Source organism: Gymnogyps californianus, unplaced genomic scaffold, assembly GCF_018139145.2.
Source record: "Gymnogyps californianus isolate 813 unplaced genomic scaffold, ASM1813914v2 HiC_scaffold_113, whole genome shotgun sequence".
Classification (NCBI taxonomy): Eukaryota; Metazoa; Chordata; class Aves; order Accipitriformes; family Cathartidae; genus Gymnogyps; species Gymnogyps californianus.
The window spans coordinates 144,387-153,811 of record NW_026113994.1 but is presented as its reverse complement, the minus strand read 5'-3'; the positions used below and the strand labels follow the sequence as shown (position 1 = coordinate 153,811).

The 9,425-nt window shown below is 44.3% G+C and overlaps 1 long non-coding RNA gene across 1 annotated transcript; it reads left to right on the top strand.

The window, feature by feature from the left end:
* Positions 1 to 1,453: 1,453 nt before the first annotated feature.
* LOC127027973 (uncharacterized) lies at positions 1,454 to 8,554 on the top strand. The gene is made up of 2 exons (XR_007767906.1): positions 1,454 to 2,122; positions 6,177 to 8,554. It is a non-coding gene; the product is annotated as an uncharacterized LOC127027973 (long non-coding RNA).
* Positions 8,555 to 9,425: the final 871 nt, after the last annotated feature.

The window sequence follows — 9,425 nt, the reverse complement described above, 5'->3', positions numbered from 1 at the left end:
GCTCAACATGGATTGTATACACACAGACTAAACACACAGTTCAATAATCTGGATACATTTTTCTTCTTTATGGATTGTTCTGTTAAAGATGTACTGAAATTTGACTCTGTCCAGTAAGCTTTGGATCACCATTCTGATATTTGGTTTTGTCAAGTATTAAATACGACTGCTTAAAAACAGTCAGAAGAAAATAAGAAAACCTCCTACAGAAGTCTCTGCAAGTAATCTGCCTTCTTCTTCCTCATGGCCAATATTGACGCTGACACAGCAGAGTTTAAAAGTGTTCCTCCCTCCCCTCTCCATCTGTTACTGTTTCTCCTCTCTGGCAGGCCAGGTCATGGTAATTTTCCCACAAAAAGAACACTCAAGAGCTCTAATGAATGTCATCCTAGTAGGTTATAGAGGCTTTCAACCTACAGCACCTATAAAAAATGACAACATAAAAGGATGTTTATATATACTGTAATATAAACATGAGAAATTTCTAAAAGGGTTTGTACCCCTGCTAGAAAGTGTTTAAGGGTTCAAAATTAAATTAAAAAAAAAAAAAAAAAAACAACAAAAAACCAACTTGACTAAGCCTATTCAATTCTCAGTCTCAGCTGAACAAAGGTTTTGGCATGTGGCTCCAGGGGCAGAGGAGCCTGGCCACCCCCAATGGAGCAAATGAAAAGCCCCGAGAACAGACAGCTGTGTGACCTGCAGATCCAGAAGCCACAGCGAGGTCGCTGCTCTGTAGTATCAGTCAATCTGAATGGGAATGAATGTACTTCTCATGCTAATTTTCAAGATATCTGGTCAGCGCAGGTGTCAGATGTAGAGGGTGGGAGGGATGATTCTTCTTTTGCCCATAAGGGCACACTTTTGCCTCACATGAACAGGATTACCAAGTCACAGCCTCTTGTCAGATCAGGCTCCTTGGCAAGAATCTTTTAAATTCAGTTTTAAACATCCAGGCAAATAACTAACTAGTTAGAAATACCTCTTCTGTTTCAGCCCTAAGAACAAATGGTGCCAGTCATTTTTATTGACATCTTACTTTTTTCCCCACACTTCAGTATCAGGAAATAAAATAAAAACTACAATATAAACAAACAGTATGTGTACCAACTGCTCACATATAAAATCAGTTGGTGAAAGACATCAGTAGTTTGATGCAAAAATACCATCTTTCCATTCCCTGTGTTTTGTTACAAGCTGCTGCATTGACAGGCTCCTACAAAACACTGCAACCACTACGCCATTTGGAAAGCATAGCAATGCAAGCCTCTGGCAAAATGAGTCCTATGCTATCACAAACATTTCTACTCTTACCACACAGATCTACCCATAAAGTGGCATAATCATTATAATAATAAATTTTTAAAAAATTCGTATGAAAATATACTTCTGTGTTGGAGATATGCGAGAAACAAAAACAAAGGATGCTACTTAGTTAACGAGGCACGACCTTGAGAAGAGAAACAAGATGACACCATAAGTCAGCAGGGTAAAGAAATACCAAGATAAGCACAGGGGCAACCAAAGAGCTACTTGAACTGTGAGTGAACTCTCCTAATTAACATACTAGAAAACCCGCCCTCGGGTAGGGAGAGCCCCCTACCAACAGAAGCCCCTTCCTCACAGAACATGCGCAGTAAAAAAGGAGGACGCTGCGACTTTAAGTGGAGATGAGACTTGCGAGAGCCAATAGGAACGAGAGTAACTCAGCGAAACTGTAAAAATACTGATAACTGTTGCTCGAAAGGTATAAAATGCTTTACCGGGTGTTAACCGGGTGTGCTAGCTTTGTGGAGTTACCACCTAGCACCCATCTCTGCGCAGACGTGAAATAAACAAATATCTCGACTCTGTGTGTTAATTGGCTTTTTTGCACACCGGGTGAAAGAATCCTGATTTTTGGGACAACATTTTGGCACCCCAGATGGGACGGCCATAAGGCCTTGCCCGGATCGTCTTGCCGTCCCCGACAGCAGACCGGACCGAGCTCCAGCGCGCACCGACCTATTGATCGGGGACTCCTCCGGATTCCCTCCGAAGCCGGGGTGACAAGCGACTCAAAGGTGCAACGCCGACCAGAGATATTTGTATCAGGGTGAAAGGGGAATGAATCCTTGGATTGGTGAGTATAAAATTTAATTACAAATTCAATGACTCCCATGGAAGGTTAAAGGGTAAAGTCGCACGTAGACGCTCAGCAAAGGGTGCCGTAATTGACCAGGGGGGTCAGAGCCGAGTGCGCATCAAGTCGCCAGGGGGGCACATAAAGTCGCACGTAGATGTTCGGCAAGGATTGCCTTAATTGACCAGGGGGGTCAGGACTGAGTGCGCATACTGACCAAGGGGGGTCAGAGCGGTACTGACCAAGGGGGGGCAGAGCGGTAATTACTGACCAAAGCGGGTCAGAGTGGTAATTACCGACCAAGGGAGTCAAAGCCGGCAAATAGGTAAATTCGGCTAAAACGGGAGCAAGCCAATCCACGATTCCTCCCTGTAGCCCTTTGGGGTGTATTTTGAAAAATCGGAATAAGTTTGGGGGAAATCTAATGACTAAAGATAAAATGAAAAGATATTGCTATCAATGGTGGCTGAATTATAAAATGGGGTTATGATGAAGTCTGGCCAGAAAATGGATCGGTAAACTATAATGCTATATGACAATTGATGTCATTTTGCCGTTGGATGGGGAAATGCGACGACGTACCTTATGTTGATGCCTTTATGACTTTGTACAGAAAATCTGATATGCGGGAAAAATGTAAGCTAAAGACTGACCTAGTGATGTATACAGCTTCCGAGAAAAAGGAGAGCGGTTGTTGCATAGGCTGTGATGACAGAAAGATTGCAGGGGGAGAAGAGCAGGAGGATGTGCAACTGTTAGTCCCGACAGCCCCACCTCCATACAAAAATAGCGCCAGACAATCGCCAATCGATCCTAATTTACAATCAGGCAATGAGAATTTTAGCCCCGTTTCCAGCCAGACTAGGGGGCACACTCAACCAGTTGTACAGGCTGCCCTGAGACAGGCGGTGGGACCGGAAGGACTGCTGGTTTTTGTACATGTTCCCTTCACTACCTCTGAGCTGTTAAATTGGAAACAATCTGTTGGATCCTATAAGGGAAACCCTGAGGGAGTACATCAACTATTAGAAGCTATAATGTTAACACATAATCCCAATTGGGGAGATATACAGGCTCTGCTAAATACGTTCTTTGCGGCAGAGGAAAAGAGAATGGTGATCGAAAGGGCCAGGGAAGAAGCGGGAAGGAGAAACAGGCAAGAAGATTCTGAGGAGTTCCCACCTACTAAAAGGGACCCAGAATGGGATCCTAATGGAGGGGGGGGGAAACGAGGGCTCAACTGAAGCAGTATCAGCAGCTGATACTATATGGGGTTCAGCATGGAGCGCCTAAACCGAAGAATGTGTCTAAGCTTTATGAGGTAAGGCAGGGTCCGGAGGAAAATCCATCGGCCTTTTACGAAAGGCTACGTGAGGTAGCTAGAAAATGGACGGACTTGAATCCGGATGATGAGGCAAATCAGAGGATGTTCAATATGTTGTTTATTGGGTAGTCGACTCAGGATATAAGGAGAAAGTTGCAGAAAGTTGATGGAGCTGGGGGAATGTCGATCTCACAATTGATAGAGATAGCATATAAGGTTTATAACAATCGAGATGAGAGGGAAAGAAAAGAAAAACAGAACAAAATAAAGTTGCAAGCATCTTTGCTGGCAGCGGCAATAAATGGAAATGATGTCGAAGGGAAGGGTAGAGGAAAAAGTAAAGGAAGAGGAGGATGCAGTAGAATAATGCAGGGAAGAGGTCTGCAAAACTGAACCCCTTGAGGGCTAAATCAGTGTGCGGTCTGTAAACAGGAAGGACACTGGAAAAATGAGTGCCCGAAACGAAAGAGGCCAAAGGAACGGGATCATGCAGAAAATGCTAATCTTATTATGTTAGAAGATTCAGACAATGAATGAAGGGGACCAGGGGAGAACATTAAAGTCTCCCCAGCTGATCCCCTGGTTCCAGTTAAGCTGGGGAACGAGACCATAGATTTTTTTAATTGACAGTGGGGCTACTCATTCAGTGGTCACCACTTGTAAAGGACTTCTAAGTAAAGTAACTATACCTATTGTTGGGGCAACGGGAAAAAGAACATTAAGGCCATTTTTACAACCAATGGAATGCACAACTGGGGGAGCTACATTAATTGATGAGTTTCTATACATGCCAGAATGCCCCCTACCTTTATTGGGGCGAGATTTATTATGCAAACTAAATGCACAAGTAACCTTTTCTGAGAATGCTGTACAGCTCCATATCCCGCCTGAAACCGCCTGGAGAGCTCAGATCTGCTTGCTGACAGATGAAACACCGGAAGAAATTGAAGAGAATATTCCAGATGCTGTATTAAATGTGGTAATTCCCCTGGTATTGGCTTCTAAAAACCCAGGTAAAGCAAAAAATGTGAGTCCGATTAAAGCAGAACTAAAAGAGGGGCAAAACCAGTAAGGGTGCATCAACATCCTATTAGGCTGGAAGTTCGCAAGGGCCTCGAAGCCCTGATAAATACCTTTATTCAATATGGACTGCTCAGAGAATGTCAATCTGAATACAATACACCGGTTTTACCGGTGAGAAAGCCTCACTCCCAAGATTACCGATTAGTGCAGGACTTGAGGGCTATAAATCAGATAACCAAAGACATACATCCTACGGTGTCCAACCCTTATACTTTGTTAGCGTCTGTACCCGAAAACAATGCCTATTTTACAGTGTTGGACCTAAAAGATGTCGCCGCCTTCTGCATTCCAGTGGATGAACAGAGTCAAACACTCTTCGCTTTTGAATGGGAGAATCCGACTACTGGAAGGAAAGGACAACTGTGTTGGACCGTTCTTCCCCAGGGATTTAAAAATAGTCCCACTTTGTTCGGTGAAGTACTGGCCAAAGAATTAGAACAATGGTGTATTTGGTTTGCGTGGCAAGGTTTTGGTAGCGGGGGGGCTACAGGGGTGGCTTCTGTGAGAAGCTGCTAGAAGCTTCCCCTATGTCCGATAAAGTTAATGCCAGCGGGTTCCAAGACGGACCCGCCGCTGGCCAAGGCCGAGCCAATCAGTAACAGTGGTAGCGCCTCTGTGGTAGCATATTGAAGAAAGGGAAAAGAAGTTACAGGGGAGTGGCAGTTGCAGCCAGAGAGAGAGGAGTGAGAAGATGTGAGAGGAACAACTCTGCAGACACCAAGGTCAGGGAAGAAGGAGGGGGAGGAGGTGCTCCAGGCACCGGAGCAGAGATTCCCCTGCAGCCCCTGGTGAAGACCATGGTGAGGCAGGCTGTCCCCCTGCAGCCCATGGAGGTCCACGGTGGAGCAGATATCCACCTGCAGCCCGTGGAGGACCCCACGCCGGAGCAAGTGGATGCCCGAAGGAGGCTGTGACCCCGTGGGAAGCCCGTGCTGGAGCAGGCTCCTGGCAGGACCTGCGGACCCCATGGCCCCGTGGAGAGAGGAGCCCATGCTGGAGCAGGTTTGCTGGCAGGACTTGTGACCCCATGGGGGACCCACGCTGGAGCAGTCTGTTCCTGAAGGACTGCACCCTGTGGATGGGACCCATGCTGGAGCAGTTTGTGAAGAACTGTAGCCCGTGGGAAGGACTCATGTTGGAGAAGGTCGTGAAGGACTGTCTCCCGTGGGAGGGACCCCACGCTGGAGCAGGGGAAGAGTGTGAGGAGTCCTCCTCCCCCTGAGGAGGAAGGAGCGGCAGAAACAACGTGTGATGAACTGACCCAAACCCCCATTCCCTGTCCCCCTGTGCCGCTCGGGGTGGGAGGAGGTAGAGAAAATAAGGAGTAAAGTTAAGCCTGGGAAGAAGGGAGGGGTGGGGGGGGAAGGTGTTTTAAGATTTGGTTTTATTTCTCATTATCCTGCTCTAATTTGACTAGTAATAAATTAAACTAATTTTTCCCCAAGTCGAGTCTGTTTTGCCCGTGATGGTAATTGGTGAGTGATCTCCCTGTCCTTATCTCGACCCACAAGCCTTTCGTTTTATTTTCTCCCCCTGTCCAGCTGAGGAGGGGGAGTGATAGAGCGGCTTTGGTGGGCACCTGGCATCTAGCCAGGGTCAACCCGCTACAAATAGCAAACTAATAATGATAATGTTACTCTCTTACAGTATGTGGACGATATCTTAATTGGAGCAGATACAGAACAGACTTGTACAGAAGCCACAGTAAGCCTGCTAAACTTTCTGGGACTGGCCAGATTCTGCTGGATATGGATCCCCAATTTCGGACTTACAACCAAGCCCTTATACGCAGCCACAAAGGGCCTTGTGGGGAGTTGTTAGAAGGGACTCCAGAGTGTCGGAGTAGTTTTGATGAAATTAAAAAAAACGATGGAAGCTCTCCTCAAGAAGCTACATGAAGAAACTCACATGGGAGCCGATGCTATGATAAGCAGCGTTAAGAGATACGCTGTAGGGCCAAAAATGCAGACAAATGCAGATATAATAGTAAAGAGATGAAACTTGTGTAAATGATCCCAAAATACAAAGAAAGCCGCCAGCAGGTGACGTAAAAAGAGGAATAACCCCTAGGGAATACTGGCAAATAGATTTCTCTGAATTACCAAAATATGGACAGCATAAGTATCTACTTGTTCTAGTGGATACGTTTTCCGGATGGCCTGAGACTTTCCCTTGTCGCAACAATGGGGCTAGGGAAGTAATTAGGATATTACTAAAGGAAATAACCCCCAGATAGCTAGAGTTGGACCATATGTCGTTAAAAGGGTTGGACAACAACGACTTTTGTTTAATCCATCATGGTCCCTCAAACGGGTAGAACTATCAATGCAGATTAATATCTCTGCAGTTAAACCAGCCTGTTCACCATTCGTAAGTGCGTCCTACACAGGATGGTTAGCATGGTTACATGGGCGGTCTCTTACCCTTCCAAATCGAGTAAAAAGAGATGTAACTGGTATCCTAGGGACAGGATTGGGAGTCTTAAACAGCATAGATATGAAGTACTTGCAAACAAACTTAGTACAGCCACACATGATCTAAAAAAACTAGAACATCCATTGTGATCCTCCCTTAGGAACTCATCAGTGGCTGTTATCTGATATATTGCCTCAGCGGGAAAGGGTTAATGAAAAGGACCACCAATAATCATAGATGCACTTGGTATAGCCCAAAATAATATTTCTCTAGCTCTTAGTTGTATCCAGGCTCAACTGTGAGTGCAATATACAATAGCAGCAATTGTAAGAGAAGGTGAAGATGGCACCTTACCTACTGAAATTCGGAAAATAATCTGGGAAAAGGCAACTGCATTTGAAAGAGAATTCCAGTCGTGGTGGTATCTGGGCAATTTCACTCACAATCCTATCGATAACAAAGCCACGGCCTTTGTCGTAACCATACAGAATGCATCAGTAAAAACCATCTACCCGATCATTGCGTTAGGATTAAATCACAACAGGACTGTACTTTATCCACTAGAGCATAGAGTATGGGCCCAACGAAACAATAACAGATGGCAGACTGTTGAAGTTGATGCATGTGTGGTACGGGAAGAACAGGGATTTATTTGCGAAAGTAATACCATCAAAGCTCAAGACATTTGTCTTGACACTGAGCAAAATGTTTGTCACTTCGAGATACATCCGAAAGAAATCCCTGGAACTGTGCTTATATATATTGGGAAAGGATGTGTGTGTATAAGAACTCTATGTAATTTTATAGTTGTAGATAACATTACTGTCGGGATAAAAAAATCACTCAAATACTTGCATTTGTAACTTTACTAACATTATAGGATGTGATTTCAACTATTCAGCTCCGGTTACGACTTATCAGCTAATACAATCCAATTATGCTTTAGTTAAAGATCTATTGCTTACTCCCATTGGGATGGATCTCACACTGGTGAAAAAAAAATTTTACAACATAATGATCTATGCCAGTTGCTGGAACGTGCCCGAGAAGAGGGACAAAGGGCTTCAATCACCGTTCACCATGACACAGAAGAGATACATCGTGTTTTGGACCGGGTGAAGAAAGATGGAGAACATAGGTGGTGGGAAGCCCTCCTCGGATGGGCACCCAAGACAACAGGCATTCTTAATCTCATGCTACACCCTGTTGTGATCTTGTTATTGCTAACATGTTTATGTTTACTGCTTATAATCATACTGTATTTTAAGGTTTGGCACATGATGAAGCAAATTGCTCTAATGCAATCACCCAGGGTATGCACGCTCACGACAGAGGGAGATAAATCCCTCAAACTTGAAAACTTCCCTATAAAGGACAGGAAAAAATTCCCACAAGACATATGTCAATGGGAAGGAACCTATGAGCAGTTTTGGAAAATTTTGAAATCTCCCAGAGACTGAAGTTTTAGAATGAAAATATCTAAGTGAGACTTATTTTAAATAAGAACTATTTATCTAAGTCTCAAAGGGGGGAATTGTTGGAGATAGGCGAGAAACAAAAACAAAGGATGCTACTTAGTTAACGAGGCGTGACCTTGAGAAGAGAAACAAGATGACACCATAAGTCAGCAGGGTAAAGAAATACCAAGATAAGCACAGGGGCAACCAAAGAGCTACTTGAACTGTGAGTGAACTCTCCTAATTAACATACTAGAAAACCCGCCCTCGGGTAGGGAGAGCCCCCTACCAACAGAAGCCCCTTCCTCACAGAACATGCGCAGTAAAAAAGGAGGACGCTGCGACTTTAAGTGGAGATGAGACTTGCGAGAGCCAATAGGAACGAGAGTAACTCAGCGAAACTGTAAAAATACTGATAACTGTTGCTCGAAAGGTATAAAATGCTTTACCGGGTGTTAACCGGGTGTGCTAGCTTTGTGGAGTTACCACCTAGCACCCATCTCTGCGCAGACGTGAAATAAACAAATATCTCGACTCTGTGTGTTAATCGGCTTTTTTGCACACCGGGTGAAAGAATCCTGATTTTTGGGACAACATCTGGGTGCAATTCAAGTTACATTTGAATTTTTAAATCATCTTGAGGGTTTGGTTTTTTTACTGTGTTTTAGTCCAGCCATCTCAAACATTCTTAAACAAATCATTACACTTAAATACGCCCTTTTGATTACTGGTCACATAACGTCCAGTTTTCACCTTAAGACAATGGAACCAAATAGTTCAGAGTCTATAACTTCAGGCTTTCCAATATCAGCCAACAATTCCCCAGGCTTTCATGTCCTGGTCTTTCTACTTATGCATATTCCATTTTGTTTCAGAAATTATCCACAATCTATATGCAGTCCCTGGCTTTTTATCCTTCACACCATAAAACCTCTCCTTTTCTGCATGATTTAGCAAACTGAAACACCTGTAGAACATGTTCACCCACTGTGGAAAACTACTTCCCTCTTCTACTCTGAGATCT